Source organism: Pinus tabuliformis, chromosome 8 (assembly GCF_031772625.1).
Source record: "Pinus tabuliformis cultivar Carrire ecotype Pingquan chromosome 8, CPIR1, whole genome shotgun sequence".
NCBI classification, from domain to species: domain Eukaryota; kingdom Viridiplantae; phylum Streptophyta; class Pinopsida; order Pinales; family Pinaceae; genus Pinus; species Pinus tabuliformis.
In genome coordinates, this window is record NC_142294.1 from 1,201,199,890 (window position 1) to 1,201,221,372 (window position 21,483).

Below are 21,483 nucleotides of genomic sequence, written 5' to 3' on the forward strand. Positions count from 1 at the left end.
TACAAGCACAAGAATCAATCACATCAACATAGTTATTTTTGGGCAATTGTCCCTGGAAAAACCCAATGCGGGAAAACCGGTGCAACAGATGAGGGTTTATTTATTATTGTTCAACAACAATCTCCTTACAAGGAATAATTTTGCAGTGCATAGAGAAACCTTCTAGAAAACACTTGAGATAATTTTCCTCCTCAACTATGAGAAATTCTGACACCACAGAGACCCTTTATCCTTCATTGTGTCACCCCTGCATCATCTGCATGAGGATTGTGTCATCCCTGTGTTATCTGTGTGAGGACTGGGTGAGATCTCATCTCTGCCTGCATTGCCTCTCAGAGCTCTCCCATTGTGCTGTCTCTCTGAGGCACTGCGTCACCTCCTCCTTAGTCTCTCACTAAAGCTGAAACCCTTCTCTTCCTTCACCCTGCAACTCTCCCTCTGAAATCGAACTACTCCTCCTTGAGAATCGATTTCCCTAGTATTTGCCCAGTGTGTCTCCAAATGACTCTCAAGTCTTTTCTTATACTTTTCCTGTTGATGAATCAACGACCGAGATTAAGTCTCTAATCAACGGCTAAGATTAAAACAGACTTGTTCCTCATCTCTTAGAAGCTTCTCGCCCATATCTTTATTATTACCCATTAATATTTTTATTTTCCTAAGTTTAGACTTAGGAACCCATAAAAATATTAATTATTTTAATAGCTCCTCATCCAGGTGGAATTTATCCAAATGATTTCTGGGTCTTGGAGTTTTCATGTGTTCTAACCTCTAGCCCCTCCACAAAATTTCGGAGCTAGAGCACATCCAATGCTACCCAAAATCAACACAAACCTCCTTAAATAATCTTCTCGTTGACATTCAACGACCTAGTTTAGAAGCTAATCAATGGCTAAGATCATTTTTGCTTTATCTTCATTTTCTTCTAGAAGTTAAACCCACAGTTAGATTAATACCCATTAATTATTTTAATTTCCAAAGTTTAGACTTAGGGACCGATTAAAAATAATTAATTATTTTAATAAAACTGTCTCCGGGTAGAATTTCCTAAAACACTTTCTGGGTTATTTGGAATACATGTGCTCAAGCCTCCCTGCAAAATTTGAGACTTAGAGCACATCTGATGCTACCAGAAATCAACAACATCGATGGAAGCAAGGTCATCTTTGACTTGAGACAATCTCGTTAGATACGAGGTCACACTTTCACCCTTTATCATCTCGGTGGACTTCAACTTATCCTACAATACCAGTACCTGGTTCTCTTTCTTATTTTGGAACAAATTCTAAAGATCCATCCACATCTCATGTGCATTGTTCTTCCCAAACAAATGAGGTATTATGGCATCCTTCACACCATCTAGGATGATTAATCTCAACCTCGCATCCAAATCATCCAATATTTCCAGCTCCTTAGGTTCGGTTGGCTTGTTGATCTCTTTCTCGGAAAAATCCCAGATCCTGTTGACTTGCAAGAGCAACTTGATCCTTTCCTTCCAAGGAGTATAGTTGGACAACCCTTCCAATCTGTCCTCATATCGAAGACCTGCATACAACTTAGACATTGTAATGAGCCCTTCGCTTACAATGTGACCAACTCCCTCCCACGTTGTACTTCACTGTGCACAACTCTGATTCACTGACTTCCAAAGTAGCTCAAACACGCTCTGATACCATGTTTAATTTCCATGACCTTGGGTCTAGGTTAGCGTCTTAAAATCACTGACGCTACCAAACCAAGAATCTCAACCATAAACTACTTTGCACAACAGAAATATAAAACAGTAAATCACATATGCACAAATATACACACTTTTTAACAAAATTGTACAATCCCACTCTTCGTTATATTAAACCAAATGTGAATAATACAACAATCTATGGTATACAAGATACAATGACAAACTTCCCTGCAACTTCTATGTCATATCTTGTTTTGGCGGTCCTTCGCTTCCGTACTACTCACTAGCTGCCCCTTAGTCCTTCAAAGGACAACACATCGAGACTCCCAGAGGGCTGCCTCCTAACACTGCTGCATGTACACGGGCTCATAAATTTACTCTCTGGGTAGGCCTAATTCCTGAGCTCCAATCTGCCAAGATACAATGACAAACTTCGCTGCAACTTCTATGTCGTATCTTGTTCTGGTGGTCTTTCGCTTCCGTACTACTCACTAGCTGCCGCTTAATCCTTCAATGGACAACACATCGAGACTCCCGGAGGGCTGCCTCCTGACACTGCTGCATGTACACAGGCTCATAAATCTGCTCTCTGGGTAGGTCTAATTCCCGAGCTCCAATTTGCCTTGTAGTAGTTTCTTTCGTCCATCAAAGAGCTACTCATAAGGCTGCAAACTTCACCCAATCACGCACCAAACAACGTCCTTCTTGTATGCTAGTCTAGGGCTACTTTGGGTAGCCAATGCACTGCCCTCCAATCAAATCAATGGCACCCAATCCAATCATTGAAAAATCTGCATTGATGAAGACACATGATCACCCAATCTCGCCTCCAAATTGGCTCCCACAGGCTGCACAAACAATCTGATCCAATCTGGTCACTGCTTGACCCAACACACATCAATCTTTTTCTCCAAGTCTGCTGTCCCATGCTACCCTTGACTGTCACTAGTTAGGGTTTATTTTAGCACGCTGCTACAACCCTTAACCAGCCCCTGAACAACCCTTAACAACCTCCAAAAATCTGCGGCATACCCTTAGGAGACACCTCCTCTACCACACTCCTGTCATAGGCATACGCTAGCCCCTTAAACCTCCCTTTGCACACCTAGTTGTGGTACTATGTCTTGCGGCCTAGCACACAAAAGACCTGTAACAAACGACCAACATATTTGGTTGCTTTGTGTCCATAAATGGTGCCCTGAAACAGACTTGTGGGGAGGCTCTTTAGCTCGGCCTAGCCTCCAGCACCCTCGGCCTCCACCACAGAAATTTCGGACCCAAAGACAGTGCTCCCACTTCGCTGTTCTGCCTCCTCCTTTGCTGCCGCTAGGGCTCAGAAGTATCCTCCTCAACGAGTTCCTCTTTTATGTATATGTGTTGCACAAGATGGATGCTGTAAATGAATCAACTCACCCTTTATTTATACCCAAATAAAGGGGCTCCATGAATTGTTGAAGAGACACATCTATTGGAGAAATTTTACTTAAAGCCTACATGACTTGAAAACCAATAATTACTTGTCAACTTTAAAAATTCATTTCTCCACTTCTACAACTCAGAATTCGACGATCCTCGAAGCGTTAGATTCGTCTTTCTGCCCTTTATCATCTCATGCCATCACATGTAGAAATGTGCTCTCAGAAATGCCCAAAACTCATTTTGGTGCAAAACCCCATACTTGGGTTCCAAGCCCACAAGTGACCCTTGTGGCGCTTTGCCCTCCAAACCCTAAACCCTAGGGCTTGGAGTACCTTCTAAGCTACACAAATCAACATTTTGGAATGCCGAAGATTAGATTGGATCGCGATGGAGTTTTCAAAGGGTGTGCAAGTGGATAGCATGTAAAGGGACAATTCCCTTCAAGTAAAAGCAAAACCGGTTAGGTACTTCATCTTGTACATTCTAATTTATGTGGATCTATGCCTATAACTTCTCTTATTGGTTACTTGTATTATATAATCTTTGTGGATGATTTTTCTTGCAAAACTTGGATTTTCTTTTTGAAAAACAAAAGTCAAGCATTTAACATGTTCAAAGACTTTAAGGCTCTGGTAGAAAAACACACTGGAAAGTAGATCAAAATCTTTAGATTTGAAAATGGAGGAGATTTCACTCTAAATGATTTCATTGACTTCTGCAAAGAAGATGGAATTAAGAAAGAGATTACTATACCATATAACCTAGAACAAAATGGTGTGGCCCAAAGAAAGAATAGAACCATCATGGAAGTAGCCAAAGCTATGTTGCGTGATCGGAAGCTACCAAAGTTTCTTTGGGGAGAAGCTGCTAACACTGCTGTTTATGTCCAAAATAGATCTCCACACTGAGCGTTAAACAACAATACTTATGAAGAAGTCTTCACTGGTGAAAAGCTTGAAGTTGGGCACTTGAGGATCTTTGGCTACCCAGTCTGCTTTCATGTGCCAAAGGAAAAGAGGACCAAGCTGGAAGCTTCAAGTAAGAAACATACGTTTGTTGGTTATTGTGAAAACTCTAAAGCTTACAGAATACACGTGCCTTGTTAAAGAACTATAGAGTATAGCAGGGATGTAACATCTGATGAAGATGCAACTCTTGGAAAGGCAAGGGACACTCCTCCTACTAATGTTGAAATTCAGGATGATGCCTTAGATGCTCAAGAAGATCTTGGGCCTAAGCTTGATCTTGCCGAGGAACCCACAGAGCGCTTGGACCCTCCTCCAAGTGATCCTCTTGCTAGAAAGAGGCCATTATGGCTTCGTGACACTCTACAAGATGCTAATAGATACATTGCCCCTAGAGGAACCTTTAGAGAATGTAGGAAACCTTGTCAGTTCCAGGGATATGTTGTAGCCATGAGCAACATTATTCAAATCGAACCATGCACTTTTGAAGACACAATCAAAGAGTATGGAAAGATGTAATGACAGAAGAATATGAGTCCATCATACATAATGATGTATGGGAAGTAGTTCCAAGATCCAAAGGTAAGTTTTTTGTGACTTCCAAATGATTGTGTAAAATCAAACTTGGTGTGGATGGCAATATTGAAAAATATGAAGCTAGATTTGTGGCTAGAGGCTTCTCTCAGAAAGAGGGAGAAGACTATGATGAGATTTTTGCCCCTGTTGCTCGATATACTACCTTCCGATCCATTGTAGCTCTAGCTGCTAGCCAGGGGTGGACTCTTCATCAAATGGATGTGAAAGTTGCTTTTCTGCATGGCTTCCTCAAGGAAGAAGAATTTGTGGACCAACTACAGGGCTTTGAAGTGCATGACAAGAAAACTCATGTATTTGACAGAAGAAAGCTCTCTATGGATTGAAACAAGCCCCAAGAGCTTGGTATGCCTGCATTGATAGCTTCTTGATGAAGCTTGGTTTTACTAGAAGCAATGTTGATCCAAATATTCGCTTCAATTCGGTCCAATGTATGCCTTTGATTTTGGTATTATATGTTGATGACTTATTCTTGACTGGTGGAGAACCCCTTATCCTCTAGTGTAAGAGGGAGGTAGCTTTTGAATTTGAAATCAAAGATCTTCATTTGATGCACTACTTTCTGGGCCTAGAGGTATGGTAGAGACCTTGTAAGATTTTCCTTTCTCAAGGAAAATATGTTGTCAAGCTTCTGGAAAGATTTGGTATGACAAAATGTAAGTCCATGAACACACCAATAGAAATGAATTTCTAAAAGTTATGTGGTGAAGCTATAGGCCCTGATTTGGCTAATCCTTCCGAGTATCGACAACTGATTGGGGCATCGATGATTTTAGTGAAGACTAGAATGAACATATTTTTTGCGGTCAATACTTTGAGCCAATAAATGATTAAGCCATCACATGCACACTGGATTGCTATAAAGCATGCGCTGAGATACTTGCATGGGACCATCAATCTTGGATTGAGTCATATTGTTGGAGATGTGAGACTACATGGGTATTCTGATGCTGAATGTTGATTGGGTTGGTAACTCTACTGACAGAAAGAGAACATTTGGATGTTGCTTTAGCTTAGGATCTGCAATGATATGTTGGATGAGCAAAAAACAGAAGTCTGTAGCCCTTAGCATGAACGAAGCTGAGTACATTGCTCCTAGCATGGCTAGCTGTGAGGCAGTATGGCCGAGGAAGCTCTTTGGAGAGTTGTTTGAGCATGTGCTAGATACGACAATAATATATTGTAACAATAAGAGTGGGATTTGACTTGCAGAAAATCTTGTGTTCCATGACAAGTCCAAGCACATTGAGATCAAATATCACTATTTCTAGGATATGGTGCAGACTGTAGAGAGGAATAGTTCATATTGCAACTGATGATCAAATAGTTGACATAATTACCAAGCCTTTACCGAAAGGGAAGTTCTTGGTATTCAGAGAGAAGCTTGGATTGGCGAATGTGACACTTTCTATTGGGGGCAGTCATGGATGATCGAGAACATTGAGTTATGCTCTTCCCTCTTGTTTGAGCTCCCAAGTTAGGAATGGAGCCAATAAAGCTCCTGGGGTTGAGGGAACTCTTGATTGTAGGTTGTCTGCGATCCTTGTCTTCTGTTGACAAGAGGGTATACCCCCTACCATCAAGTCTTGGACTTTCCAAGAGTATGCCCTGTTACCGCTCAAACTAGTAGGGATCTTAGAGGGACACTTGCTAGGTCAAGAGAAACAATGAAGCTAAAGCCCACTGTCACCACAGTTAAATCTTCCTACTCTTTACGAACTTTCACTGATGGGAGGAGACTTAGTATATAGAGAATCACTTATGAAGGATAGATCAACTAAGATGGATGTGAGGTGACCTCGATGACCCTTTCCCAGGAGAGACTTAAGAGTGGGACTTGCTTGCTTCTTAAGCAAGGTGCAAGGTTATTTGGGATAGGGGAATAGGGATTTGAGGGCTTGGCTTAGGGAATGTGACTTTTTAAAGGAGCTTCCTAAACCCTAAAATCCTTGGGGAATTTGGTTTCCCAAGTGGTTTTTGAAGAGTTGACTTTGATAAGATATGGGACCACATGGGACCAAGTGGACCCAGGTTGGGTCAAGAGGAGGGATTTCAGCGACCAATGATGAGCTTGACCTAAACAAGGAAGAGAAAGGGATCAAAGAAGGGTGTTCACTTAAAGGTGCTAAAATGAACCATATGAGGTACTAGCCTAGGGAAACCTAGTGAAAAAATCGGTCTTAAGGCTAGGGGTTGGGATATCTCACAATCGCACCGTCGAAATTCCATCAAATTAGGGGGAGACCTAGGAGACATACCAACGAAGAAATGGCCAAGAGATTGAAGTTTTTCTATGGGTAGTTTTTCGGGAAAATGATGTCCTAGGATCGATAATCTGGCTAGATCTAGAATAAAGAAGAAAAGGTGAAGAAAAATGGTTCTTAAAGTGATCACCTTATGGTAGACTAGTGCCTAATCCTTTGGGGAGATCGGAGTCAAGAAGAATAATGAGAATGAACTTCGTTTCTAGGTCAAGGAGTCTTCAAGGACTGCTGCAATTAGCATTAGGACAAAAGAGAGCGACCTTAAGGCTTTATACTTCGTTTTGCAAGATGAGATGGCTTATCAAGATGAATTCACCCATAGAATTATCCCTAGGAAAATTCGTTCAACATACATGGCCCATACATAGGGGATGCTATCTAGAAACAATAATTCCACAATTTCCCAATAATGCATGCAAGAATTCGCCCTAGCATAGAGAAAATTCCATTATCAATGTATGTGACAAGGTAAAAGAAAGAATAGCATTAAATTTATACTTACATGTAAGACAATATATCCAACCATCAACAAATTGCCAAGCAAGAAGCTCCAAGACAAGAATAGATAATCCAAACATCAAAATTCATTCCATGCTCCAAAATTTCGTCCACCAAGAAGGAATAGCGAAAATCTCTAAAGAGATACAAGTCCAAACCAAGTGATGATGCTAAAATGAATCCTCATCACTTCTATTTATACACTTCTAATGAGTTTGATTTAGCTACTTGGGCCTACATTAGCCCCTAAAATACAATAATGTGCAAAATAACTAACTTTTGGTGACAAGCCTACCAAACAAGCTCATAAACAACATAATAAGCCTCTCAGGAGGTCGAATGATCAATAATACATGTCGTTGGGCCGTCTAAGAAGCTTGATGAAGTCCATAAGTGTCATAATGATGGATAAGACTTCCAAAAATAGTGAACAAGGGGTTGGCCCGTTGATATCCAAACAATAAAACTGTGGTGCTCCCAATGGGTGTAAGGGCACACAAGTGACCTCATGGGTCTCCTAGTGAGTCGAAGACACCTGCAGACCATCTGTAAGGGCTCAGATGATGGTGCAAGTGATGCCACATTAGCATACAAGTCCTTTGTCATCTACCAAGTGCATGGTACAACTGTGGGGCTGACTGGGCAATGTTGAACCAGGTGCATCTTCCTCGTCCAATATGTGAATCTCGAGCAATCTTTGAACATACCTGGGGATCCATGGAGTGCTGTCTACTGCTGTGGAGGCCCATGGCTCTCAACACACACCCTACATGTGCCAATGTAGCCCTTTGGAGGGTTAGGACCTCGTATAGGGAGACCAAACCCAAAATGGAGACCATCTGTAGTCCTGCATAAGATCCAATGCGTCCCCTAGCCTTTTAGTATAACAAGTCATCATAGGAAATCAGGTAAAAGAGCTTACAAACCATGGACAACAGGTGGGCACTTCATAATGGCATGCCCTTCCATAGTGGGCTTTGGCATGTGCTAATGTCTCTAAGCTCCAAATGGGGTTAACCAAGTATCCTATTAGGTGGTTTTTACTTCTAAAGCGGATAGTATGTCCGAGGTACATCCCTTAAAAGGTGGTGGCATGTGATAAAGAGATGAATGAATTAGGGAATGAAAGGGGTAGCCCTAGGCCACATGCTGGGGTACAAGGGTAGATAATAAAAGGGAAGCCCGCACTTGGGTATGTAATGTATAGTAGGGAGCAATCGTGGTACATGAGGTGCCTCAACCTTGATTTTCCACCTTTTTTATGTGCACTTTTTCCTTTTAATTCACTGCTCTAGGCTCAAGGGATAAGACCATGATGTGTAAGATATAGCAATGGATACCCCCTTTAAGGTAGGGCGGTTCATTGCCTACCAGGGTTGGGACACTCATGGGTTCCTGAATGATAAAGGAGGCTCATATAGGGCCTGTAGGAACAAGGGTGATGGCCATGATGATGGGGTAGAGCTCATGTATTTGCTTTTTCCCATGTGCTAAATGTGTTTGTCTTGGCCATCTTTTGCATTTTGTGGTACATTTCCCTGTTGAATGTGGCCAATTATGCCTTTACCGTTCTTTTCAACTACATCAACCTTGGGTGTGTCATTCCTAGGCCGACCCAAGGTGTGGGCAAGGGGAAGGGGAAGGCTAACCCTATGTGGACCTATTGGAGGAATGTGGACCTAGGTGGGAGAAATGATGAATGGGGTTATAATGAGAGGAAGGGGAGTAATATATGTGGATGAGGGAGTGGGACCACGCAACCAAAATCAGGCTTTCCCATGTAGTATCATCCCTAAAGCCCAAAGGTCAGTAAAAGAGATCCCACAGACTTGGGTCCATGGTTAACATCCAAGAGGTCTAGGGGACAAGAACACAAACTTAGCCCACTCTTTCCACCGAATCCCCCCATTAATCCATGCCCATAAGTGTCCATGATAAGCAAACTACAATACTCAATTACCAAATGACAAGGCATACCTTTAGGTTCGGGAAGCCCACCATCAAACAAACGATCATAACAAATGGGCGAGGGACCACATGGCTGGCTCAGGTGGTCGAGAAATGGCACAATGAGCTAGTTGGTGGCTACAAGGGGCTTCTAGTTGTTGGTTGAGGACCATCTTGGAGAAAAAATTTCTTGTAGAGATATCAGCGACAAAATGGTGGGTAACATCTGGCTCCAAATGGGATGTGATCTCTTGAAGAAGTGGACGAAGCTTGCTCGAATGAGAGGTCACAAGAACTCCAACAATCTCTTGGTTACCGTAGACCTGTTACTTGCACATATAATATATGGAACCACAGGACAACATGCTTTCACATCATCTCATGATCGCACATGCCTGGATTAGGCCCATAAAAGTGACTCATAGAAGTAAATTTCAAATGCAGTGTTTAAACCTAAATGCAGTTAATATATCATGAGAAATATCATATGACATTAGTTCTAATGCAAGATCGACATGCAATGCATCCTACTCTACAATGCATATGGTACAATGTCAAGTCTCAAGGAAAGGGGTGATACGACTTAACTTGGTCGGCTTGTGCCAAAGTTCGTTGAGTCTAGCAATGCAATAATAATCCTCCCCAACTTTTCCCTGAATCTTGACAAGCATCGGGTCTCTATCAACCAAGACCAAGTTCCTGACCTTATATTCCTTTTTAGGCTTCCACTTTTTACTCGTCTTGTGATTTGGTAGATTGAGAATGCAGATTTGTTGCGATGGGAGAATAGGAGAAGGCTTCTCGATTTCATGTGTTTCATAGTATGGGATTGGTCCAGGCTTGATCACATGAGAAAGGTAGGTAGGCTCTCTATAGATGACAAAGGGGTAGCATCGGTTTGTGGGATGGTAGCATATGACAAGTCCATTTGGAGATGACCTCCAACTGTGGCTCCCCACATCCTAGATAAGAGGATCCCCCATACATTAGGGACATCTATGACCACAACATCTATGAGAAGAGATATATTAGGGTTCATAGCCAAAGAGACCTTTAGGTCTTTTATTAGACCTTCCACCTCTACGGGCTTAGAGTTAAAACCACATACCTTTTTGTACGGGCGAGTGATGTTGAGATCCCATTGCTTCATAACCTTTAAAGGCATAATGTTTGCGGAAGCCCCAGAGTCTAACATACAATTGAGTAAGAGGTCATTGATAGCCGAAGTGAGCATAAATAGTTCGTACCCGGGGTTTCAATGAGGAATAAGAATGTTTTGTAAGTCTTTGGGTAATTCTTCTTCTTGAATACCTAGGGACTTCTTGATTTGTTGTTACTAGTCGAGAAGTTTTGCAATCTCTTTCAAAGGAATGGGTATGGTTATCTTCCCTCTGGCAGGCCTTATGTCAATGTCAAGCCTAACCTTTTTCCCCTTCTCTTTCTTCTTGATGTTTTCTCTCCTTGGAGGATCCTTTTTTGAATTGGCTTTGGATGGGGGATCCTTTTTGGGAGGAATTACAGAGAGAGACTCCTTGGGAGGGGCTTGCTTGGGCAATGAGTCTTCTTTAGGAGGTTCCTTACAGGTTGTAGGGGCTTTATTATTGTCCTTTTGTGAATATTGGACCCCTTTGAACCTTCCCTTGCTGTCGGTATTAAGAATGGATTCTTCCTTTTCTTCCTTAAGGGTGACCTCACTAATGGGAGGGTGCGTGTATGAGCCTCTGAGCAAAATGTTGAAAATGTCAGATTCCACAAGGTTAGCTTTGGTCATCTATTTCTTCATCATCAATTTACCTTTCTTCACTTTTGTCATCCTTAGAAGACGAGTCTTGCTCAACTGTGTTAGTTGGAGCCAAAGTGTTTGGTATTTGAGATGAGCTTGGCCTTTCTTCTTCATTTTTCTTTTTGGGAAAGGGTTTTTCCTTTTGGAATATAACTAGATGTTTGGGCCCTTTCCAAGGAAGTGATTTTATTCATGATGACCTTGTCATGTGAGTTGACTTCACTAAACTTCTCCATTTTGTTAAGGATGGCCAGGAGGGTTTCTTCGTGTTGATCTTTAGATTTCTCCTTCTTGACCTCGGTTTTAGTTCTAGGGTGGTCTGTGACATCTGCTTTCGAGATTCGTAAGTTTTCCTCAACTTCCATTGCTATCTCCTTTGCTTTAGCCAATGTGGAAGTTTTCTTGTCCCTTAATGCATAGGTCAAGTGGCCACCCACAACTTTTATGAATTTGTCAAGGATGTTAGCTTCAAAGAGTTTCAAATGATTGGGGATATCCTTGACTACCCTATCAAATTTTTGAATGAATTCTCGAATGTCTTCCCATCCCTTGGTTATTTGATAGAATTTTTCGATGTTAAAGGTTCCTTGGGCATTGCACGACCAACTCTTCATGAATAGGTCTTCTAAGTCATCATAGTCTTCTATGCATGCTGGGGGAAGACTAAGGTACCATTTTCTTGCTTGTCGTTCAAGTGATAGAGAAAAAGGCACCATGAGCCTATCTTCATCGAAAATCATCCTGTTGGACATTGGATAAACCAATGCTCCCCGTGTGTTTTGTGATATGGACTAACTGCCTCTCTTGGATACTTATCTTTGGTGATGCGATCATTGATTAATACCTGCAGGTTTTGGTCTAACGACAATCGTGATTCCCAACAAGTGGTATTAGAGCATGTCACGAGTTCGATACACACCCGACTCGCGTTGGGGGGGGGGAGATTTTTGGACATTGGATAAACCAATGCTTTCTATGTGTTTCGTGACATGGACTAACTGCTTCTCATGGATCCTTATCTCTGGCAATGCAATCATTGACTAATACCTGTGGGTTTTGGTCTAACGACAATCGTGATTCCCAACACATCCTAGGGGACATCTGCCAATAGAATTCATCGACAAAGTGATGGGGACTCCAAGTAGCATCCCTTTGAACTTGGGTAACCATTGATTATACTTTTCAAGTGATGGTTTGGGATCATCACTCAATTTCAAAGGGGCAAAGACACTAACCAAGTGTCTTTTAGTTTTGGTCATCTGAGGTTGGTCTTGTTTTGGGTCAGTGTTAGAACTGGATGCGATCTTTGGGGAAGGGTCACTAACCTTTTGAAATTCAGGGAGAAGAGCGGTCCCAACGGGTGATGGGGCTCTTTTCTTCTTTTTTGTAGTAGCCCTATTTTCGGGAGGAATGTTGTCACTTTTAGGTAAACTAGGGGTTTTGAGAATGAGTGGAATCACTAGAGGAATACTTGAATTTTCGTCAATGAATCAATTTCTCAATGATTCATTAGGGAGGTAGACCTGCTTCCTCCCCGACAACGGTGCTAAAATGTTACCGCTCAAACTAGCAGCGATCCTAGAGGGGCATTTGCTAGGTCAAGCTCTGTTGTTTTTCCACGACCTTGGGTCTAGGATAGAGACTTAAAATCTCTGACGCTACTAAACAAAGAATCACAACGATACTACTTTTTACAGTGGAGTATAAATAACAGCAAATCTACCAGTGCACAAATATAGACAACTTTTTACAATTTTTAACCCAACTTCGTTATATTAATCAACATATAATACAATAGTCTAGGGATCCTGTACTAGGGATAATGGCCCTCATACATCCACTGATACAAGATACAAAATTGGGGCTTGGTGTCAGTACATCGACGACCAATCTGCCCTCAACAAGATACTTAGACCATTTGGATGATGTAGTGCGCTCTCTCAGCTCCTCTCAGTCGTACCCTGTACCTGCTGGGTCCTTTGGCTCCTGATTTGCATCTCCTGCCTCTATCCATGCTCCAATTCTATCTGGCCATTGAATCTTGGCTATTCAATCTTCTCACTAGTTGATCTTTCGTCCATCAATGCATCAACACATTGAGACTCCTGTCGAGTTCTTCAGAACTCCACTTGTGAACAACTATCTACCCACTGCTGCTCCTCAACTACTCAGGGACTTTAGCCCACTATGGTCATCCTGCGTTGCGCTAATGAAGACCAACATAGGGCACAAAGCACTGCCACCTATCACTATAAGATGTCCATTTCCCACAATAAACACGACCTAGTAGGACAACCCATCATCTGCTATAGAAGTCCTTCACACACAAGTCTCGGGTTCCATAACTGCTCCTCTGGTTCCTCAACCCTTGAGCTCAACACCTGCCTCTCTCACAACTACCTTTGTGCATTAAGGTGTCACTCACCGGGTTCCAACTTGGACACTATCCCGTTGTCCTCCAGCAGACCATAAGTGCCCAATCCATGTTCACACTTGGTCCACTCTCATGCTGCCCTCCAACAGTCCATGAGTGACCATGCCCACGTTGTAGCATCTGCACCTAGTTAGGGCATCCTCATGCCTACGAGACCCCTATAGACGGTAGCCAATAGACTTCAACAATTCGCCTTTTGCTTCTGCAATAGATGAGCTATTGCACAAATCTGGGCACATCAATATGTCCTTCACCTAGGATACCATCAACTCTTCATCCGAGGGAACATCTGCAACACTCCTTGCTACTGTCCTCTTGCCTTCCAATCTGATGTGCTTGCTGTCACCTTGGCTGCTTTGTTGGCCTCCCAACAATCCACGTGGGCTCCTCCAAACAACTCCTAAGGCCTCCTACATGCATCCCATCAACTATCCACACTCTGGTTCACAAATCAAGGACCCAACACCCCTCCAAAACACTGTTGTAGTGGTGTTTGCTTATGCGTTTGTGACAACTTTGGTTAGGGCACATGTTACAGCCCTAAACCCTTATGGCAGTTCACTAACAAGCCCTCAGGGGGTTGCGGCATACCCTTGGAAGCCTCTTCCTCACCCACGCTGCCTTCTTAAGGGACTAGTCCACCCTTGACACCCCTTTACGCAACTCCAACTGTGCGCTAAGGCCTATAACCTAGTACAATAGCCCTAAATCGTGAGACATTCCCCCATTTTGGTGCCCATACACACTCCAACACAACGTTTTGACACTAAGCAGCTCGGCCCATGAGCGAGGCTACTCGGCCTCTAGAACAACAGTCTTGGCCCTCTTTCCAAGGACAGTCCATTGCTCCTGCAACTCACTCAACCTCCATCACAGAAATTTAGACCTCCTCCACGCTATTTAGGGCCTATCCTCCTTGCTGCAGCTAGGGCAATCTTAGAGCTCTTTCTTGAGAGGACGTTGCGCCAAAATAGATGATCAAAACATGTGATCACCCTCTTTTTATAGCCTAAAGAGGGGCTCGAACAAATAGATGAAGAGACACATCTATTGGACTAATTTACATCAAGCCTACATGACTTGAAAACATATAATTACTTGTCAACTTCAAAAATTCATTTCTACACTTCTACAACTCGGAATTCGACGATTCTCGAAGCGTTGGATTCTCCTTTCCGCCCTCTATTGTCTCATGTCATCACATGTAGAAACGTGCTTCCGAAATTGCCCCAAACATGATCGGGTGCAATACCCTAGGCTTGGGTTCAAAGCCAACAAACCTACTTGTGGCGCTTTGACCTCCAACCCTTGACCACTAGGGCTTGGAGTACCTCCCAAGCTAGACAAATCAACACTCCCTCTTAGCGAGGGAGGTACTTCCAAGACTAGGAAGTAACCATTATCCGGTGACGACACTAACCCATTTGGCACCCATCACTACAGCATACCCTATAGAAGAATCCGGAAATCTCGGTAGTGCCTCTGCCTCATCACATCTGAACCTGAAGATCCCAAAACTCCATAGGGTTGCCCCCTCTGAGCCTACACGATATCCATTGGCTTAGTCCTGCAAGCACTCATCGTCCCGGATCAAATACCACTCGTGCGAATCCCTCCAATCTCGGATATGCAACATCATGATCCAATGAAGACTCTAGCCTGCCAACCTGTAATCCATCACATGAAGCCATCTTGATCAACCTGATCGCGTCCATGCCAAAGAACCCCTTGAGTTGTCCCAACCATCCATGGTAAGGCATAAGAAGTCCATGATCTACAAACCGCCGCACAACATATTGAAGTGCACCAGGTTCACCACCGATCCACTAGAACTCCTAGCCCATCTCATCATGTTGTCTATCGAGACCACATCTCCATGTCTTCAGTTGAACCCTTTGCTCCATGATCCAACCACCCACAACTCCCTCTGAGTTGCTTCGCCGTGCACACTTTGATTCACTGTCCCCCAAAGTAGATAAGATATTCTCTAATACCATGTCATTTTTCCACGACCTTGGGTCTAGGATAAAGTCTTAAAATCTTTGATGCTACCAAACCAAGAATCACAACAATACTACTTTGCACAACAGAACATAAACAACAGTAAATCTACTAGTGCACCCAACTTCGTTATATTAATCAACATATAATACAATAGTCTAGGGTTCCCGTACCAGCGATAGTGGCCCTCATACATCCACTGATACAAGATGCAAAACTGGGGCTTGGTGTTAGTACGTTGATGACCAATCTGCCCTTAACAAGATACTCTGACCATCTGGTTGATGTAGCACGCTTTCTTAGCTCCTCTCAGTCGTACCCTGTACCTGCTGGGTCCTTCGACTCTTGATCTGCAGCTTCTCTGTCTATCAATGCTCCAAGTCCATCTGGCCACTAAATCTTGGCTATCCAATTTGCTCACTAGTTGATCATTCTTCCATCAACGCATCAACACATCGAGACTCTTGTCGAGTTGTTCATAGCTCCACTTGTGAACAACTCTTGATCTACCCAATGCTTCTCCTCAGCTACTTAGGGATTTCAACCCACTATGGTCTTCCTGTGCTGCATCGATGAAGACCAAAATAGGCACGGAGGGTTGCCACCTATCACTGTAAGATGTCCATCTCCAATAAACGCGCTAGGAGGACTGACAATCATCTGCTGTAGAAGTTCTTCTCCACACACAAGTCTCGGGCTCCACAACTGCTCCTCTAGTTCCTCAACCCTTGAGCTCAACAACTGCCTCTATTGCAACTACCTTTGTCCATCAAGTTATTTCTCACCGGGCTCCAACTTGGACACTATCACGCTGTCCTCCAATAGACCATAAGTGCCCAATCCACGTTCACACTTGGTCCACTCTCACGTTGCCCTCCCATAATCCACAAGTGACCAAGTCCACGCTGTAGCATCTGCACCTAGTTAGGGCATCCGCTCGCCCAGGAGATCCCTACACACTGCTACCAACATACTTCACCCATTCGCCCTTTGATTCTGCAATAGAGGAGCTATTGAATAGATCTGGGCACATCAATATGTCCTTCACCTAGGACACCATCAACTCATCATCCAAGGGGACATTTGCAGCACTCCTTGTTGTTGTTCTCTTGCCTTCAAATCTGATGTGCTTGCTGTCACCTTGGCTGCTTGGTAGGGCTCCCAACAATCCACGTTGGCTCCTCCAAACAATTCCTATGGCCTTCTACAAGTAGCCCATCAACTGATCCACGCTTTGGTCCACAAATCAAGGACCCAACATACCTCCATAACGTTGTTGTGGTGGTGTTTACTTCTGCGTTTTTGATAACCCTGGTTAGGTCACGTGTTGCAACCCTAAACCCTTATGATAGTTCCCAAAAAAACCCTCAAGGGGCTACGACATACCTTGGGAAGCCTCTTCCTCACCCACGCTGCCTTCTTAAGTGACTAGTCCACCCTTGACACCCCTTTATGCAGCTCCAGCTGTGTGCTAAGGCTTGCGACCTAGCACAACAACCCTAAACCGTGAGATAGTCCCCCTTTTCGGTGCCCAAACACACTCCAACACACAACGTTTTGACCCTAAGCAGCTTGGCCCACCAGCAAGGCTACTCGGCCTCTAGAACAACAATCTCGACCCTCTTTTCAACTTAAAGATAGTTTGCTGCTTCTGCTGCTCACTTGGCCTCCATCACAAAAATTCGGATCTCCTCCACGCTGTCTAGGGCCTCTCCTCCTTTCTGCGGCTAGGGAAATCTCAGAGCTCTTTCTTGAGAGGACATTGCACCAAAATGGATGATCAAAACAACATGCCATCACCCTCTTTTTATAGCCTAAAGAGGGGCTCCAACGAATAGATGAAGAAACACATCTATTGGACTAATTTACATCAAGCCTACATGACTTGAAAACCAATAATTACTTGTCAACTTCAAAAGTTCATTTCTCCACTTCTAGAACTCGGAATTCGACGATTCTCGAAGCATTGGATTCTCCTTTCCGCCTCTATCGTCTCATGTCATCACATTTAGAAATGTGCTTACAAAATTTCCCCAAATACGATTGGGTGCAAAACCCCAGGCTTGGGTTCTAAGTCCACAAGCCTACTTGTGGCTCTTTGACCTCCAACCCTCGAACACTAGGGCTTGGAGTACTTCCCAAGCTACACAAATCAACAAGAGAAACAATGAAGCTAAAGCCCACTGTCACCATAACTAAAGCTTCTTACTCTTTGCGGACTTTCACCGATGGGAGGAGAATTGGTATATAGAGAATCACTTATGAAGCATAGATCAACTAAGATGGATGTGAGGTGATCTCGATGACCCTTTCCTAGGAGAGACTCAAGAGTGGGACTTGCAAGGTTCTCTAGGATAGGGAAATAGGGATTTGAGGGCTTGGCTTAGGGAATGTGACTTTGTCAAGGAGCTTCCTAAACCCTAAAATCCTTGGGGAACTTGGTTTCCTAAGTGGTTTGAGAAGAGTTGACTTTGATAAGATATGGGACCACATAGGACCAAGTGGACCCAAGTTAGGTCAAGAGGAGGAAGTTCAACAACCAATGATGAGCTTGACCTAAACAAGGAAGAGAAAGGGATCAAAGAAGGGTCTTCACTCAAAGGTGCTAAAATGATCCTTATGAGGTACTAGCCTAGGGAAACCTAGAGCAAAAATCTGTCTCAAGGCTAGGGCTTGTGATATCTCACAATCCCATCTCCGGAATTCCTTGAAATTCAGAGGAGACCTAGGAGACACACCAGCGCAGAAATGCCCAAGAGATCGAATTTTTTCTATGGGTAGTTTGTCGGGAAAATGATCCCTTAGGATCCCTAATGTGGCTAGACCTAGAATAAAGAAGAAAAGGTGAAGAAAAATGGTTCTTAAAGTGATCACCTTATGGTGTACCATTGCCTTATCCTTTGGGGAGATTGGAGTCAAGAAGAATAATGAGAATGAACTTTGTTTCTAGGTCAAAGAGGTTTGAAGGACTACTTCGCTTAGAATTAGGGCAGAAGAGAGTGACCTTAAAGATTTATACTTTGTTTTGCAAGATGAGATGGTTTATCAAGATGAATTCAACCATAGAATTATCCCTAGGAAAATTCGTTCAACATACATTGGCCATACATAGAGAGATGCTATCTAGAAACAATAATTCCACAATTTTGCAATAATGCATGCAGCAATTAGCCCTAGTAAGCGGAAATCCCATTATCAATGTATGTGACAAAGTAAAAGAAAGAATAACATTAAATTTGTACATACATGTAAGAGAATATATCCAACCATCAACAAATTGCCAATCAAGAAACTCCAAGACAAGACTAGATAATCCAAACATCAAAATTCATTCCATGCTCCAAAATTTTGTCCACCAAGAAGGAATAACGAAAGTATCTAAAGAGATACAAGTCCAATCAAGTGATGATGGTAAAATGAATCCTTATCACTTCTATTTATACACTTCTAATGAGTTCGATTTAGCTACTTGGGCCTACATTAGGCCCTAAAATACAATAATGTGCAAAATAACTAAATTTTGGTGACAAGCCCACCAAACAAGCTCATAAACAACATAATAAGCCTCTCAAGAGGTCAAATGATCAATAAAACATATCGTTGGGCCTTCTAAGAAGCCCGATGAAGTCCATAAGTGTCATAATGATGAATAGGACTTCCAAAAGTAGTGGACAAGGGGTTGACCCCTTATTCTCTAAACAATAAACCTATGGTCCTCCTAATCGGTGTGAGGGCACAGAAGCGACCTCATGGGTCTCCAATGTTGAATTTCCATGACCTTGGGTCTAGGTTGGAGTCTTAAAATCACTGACGCTACCAAAGCAAGAATCTCAACCATCAACAAATTGCCAATCAAGAAAGTCCAAGACAAGACTAGATAATCCAAACATCAAAATTCATTTCATGCTCCAAAATTTTGTCGGCGAAGAAGGAATAGCGTAAGTATCTAAAGAGATACAAGTCCAACCAAGTGATGATGCTAAAATGAATCCTCATGACTTCTATTTATACACTTCTAATGAGTTCGATTTATCTACTTGGGCCTACATTAGTCCCTAAAATACAATAATGTGCAAAATAACTAACCTTTGGTGACAAGCCCACTAAACAAGCTCATAAACAACATAATAAGCCTCTCAAGAGGTTGAATGATCAATAATACATATCGTTGGGCCTTCTAAGAAGCCTGATGAAGTCCGTAAGTGTCATAATGATGAATAGGACTTCCAAAAGTAGTGGACAAGGGGTTGACCCCTTGTTCTCTAAACAATATACCTATGGTCCTCCCAATGAGTGTGAGGGCACACAAGCGACGTCATGGGTCTCCAATGTTGAATTTCCATGACCTTGGGTCTAGGTTAGAGTCTTAAAGTCACTAACGCTACCAAAGCAAGAATCTCAACCATAAACTACTTTGTACAGTGGAAATATAAAGTAGTATATCAATATGCACAATGATACACTGTTTTAAACAAAATTGTACAATCACCAATATTTGTTATATTAATCTAAATCTGATAAATACAACAGTCTATGGTTACAAGATACATTGATAAACTTGGTTACAACACTTCTATGTTGTATCTTGTTCTACTCATCCATCGCACCAGTACAGCTCACTAATAGTGCCTTAGTCCATCAAGGCCCTACACATCGAGACTCCAGGAGGGCTGCCACCTAACACTGCTGCATGTCCATCTATAGAGTGTACATGGGCTGATCCAATCTTCTCCTCTAGGCTGGCCAACATCCGAGCTCCAATCTGCCAGGCTAGCAACAACTATTGTTCGTCAGAGTGTTGCACTTCGGCACCATCCTTCACCCAACCTTCAGCTGCTCTTCGTCTTTCAAGATAGCTCGTCTAGGGCTACTTTGGATAGCCAATATGCTGCCCTCCAACAATCCTATGGCACCCAAGCAAACCTCTCACTCTCTTTTGTATAATCATTCTTACTCACACATTTAATATATAATATTTTTATCCTCATGGATATCTTTATATTCCAAGTCTTCTAGAGTATTTAACGGGAAGTATGAACTTTGTTCGCTTCATTTGGTATTAGAGCAGTTCGGTCCTTTAGGCTGCTTAACCACTGCACAAGAGCCACCTTCTCTGATCAAGGTCCTTGACCATCAAATTCGTCAATATCGTTGCCATTAAAACGTTTCGCTACCAGTTTCTGGAGATTCTACATACTGCTGATAGGCCTGTGGCCATTTGAAGAGTTAAAAAAAAAATAGTATAAAACAAGAAAATTATTAAAAAAAGGAAAAAAAAATTATTGAATTTTTTTCTATATAATAATAAAAAAAAATAATTAAAAAAAACTAGTACCTGGGCCATTGTTGTTAATCGTCTGTCATCGTTGTTGCCCGAAGCCACCCGACCCTCTCCAACAATTGCCGCCTTCTACCCAAACTAGCCGCCATACACCACCACAACCATCGCTGCAGCCAACCAGCAGTGCCTTGACTTCCCACGCCACTGCAACACTATGGCCAGGCAGGCACGAGCCACCCAGCGTACCTCCGCCTCCACTGTTGCAACCATCTACAAACCGCTTCCCCTTGTATTCTGTTCGCCTCATCGACATTACTCGACGTTTCCATTATCACTGACTTGCATTGCTACCACCGCCTAGTTGATTTTTTTTCCTTTGTTGACCGACATTGCATGGCCGTTCCAACCCTCGTTGCCTTTCATTCTGCCCGCCATGTTGCCTGCAACTGTTGTTCGAGTCCTGCTACTACAGCTGGCGAATTCCTTACCATGCATCGAACCACCATTATCAATGAGAGTCGCAACCTTCGTGTTAGTTCGTGCCCCTTCACACCAGTGTTTTTAAAAACCGGAACCGGTCACCGGACCGGTCCACCTAATGAACCGGTTTACCGAC

General features: G+C 42.8%; 1 protein-coding gene and 1 pseudogene across 2 annotated transcripts in view; one reads left to right on the plus strand and one right to left on the minus strand.

The window, feature by feature from the left end:
- LOC149239682 (alanine--tRNA ligase, chloroplastic/mitochondrial pseudogene) overlaps positions 1 to 21,180 on the minus strand; it is a 53,172-nt pseudogene extending 31,992 nt beyond the window's left edge.
- LOC149239681 (zinc finger (CCCH type) helicase family protein) overlaps positions 1 to 21,483 on the plus strand; it is a 319,676-nt gene that overhangs the window by 231,714 nt on the left and 66,479 nt on the right. The window lies entirely within an intron of this gene.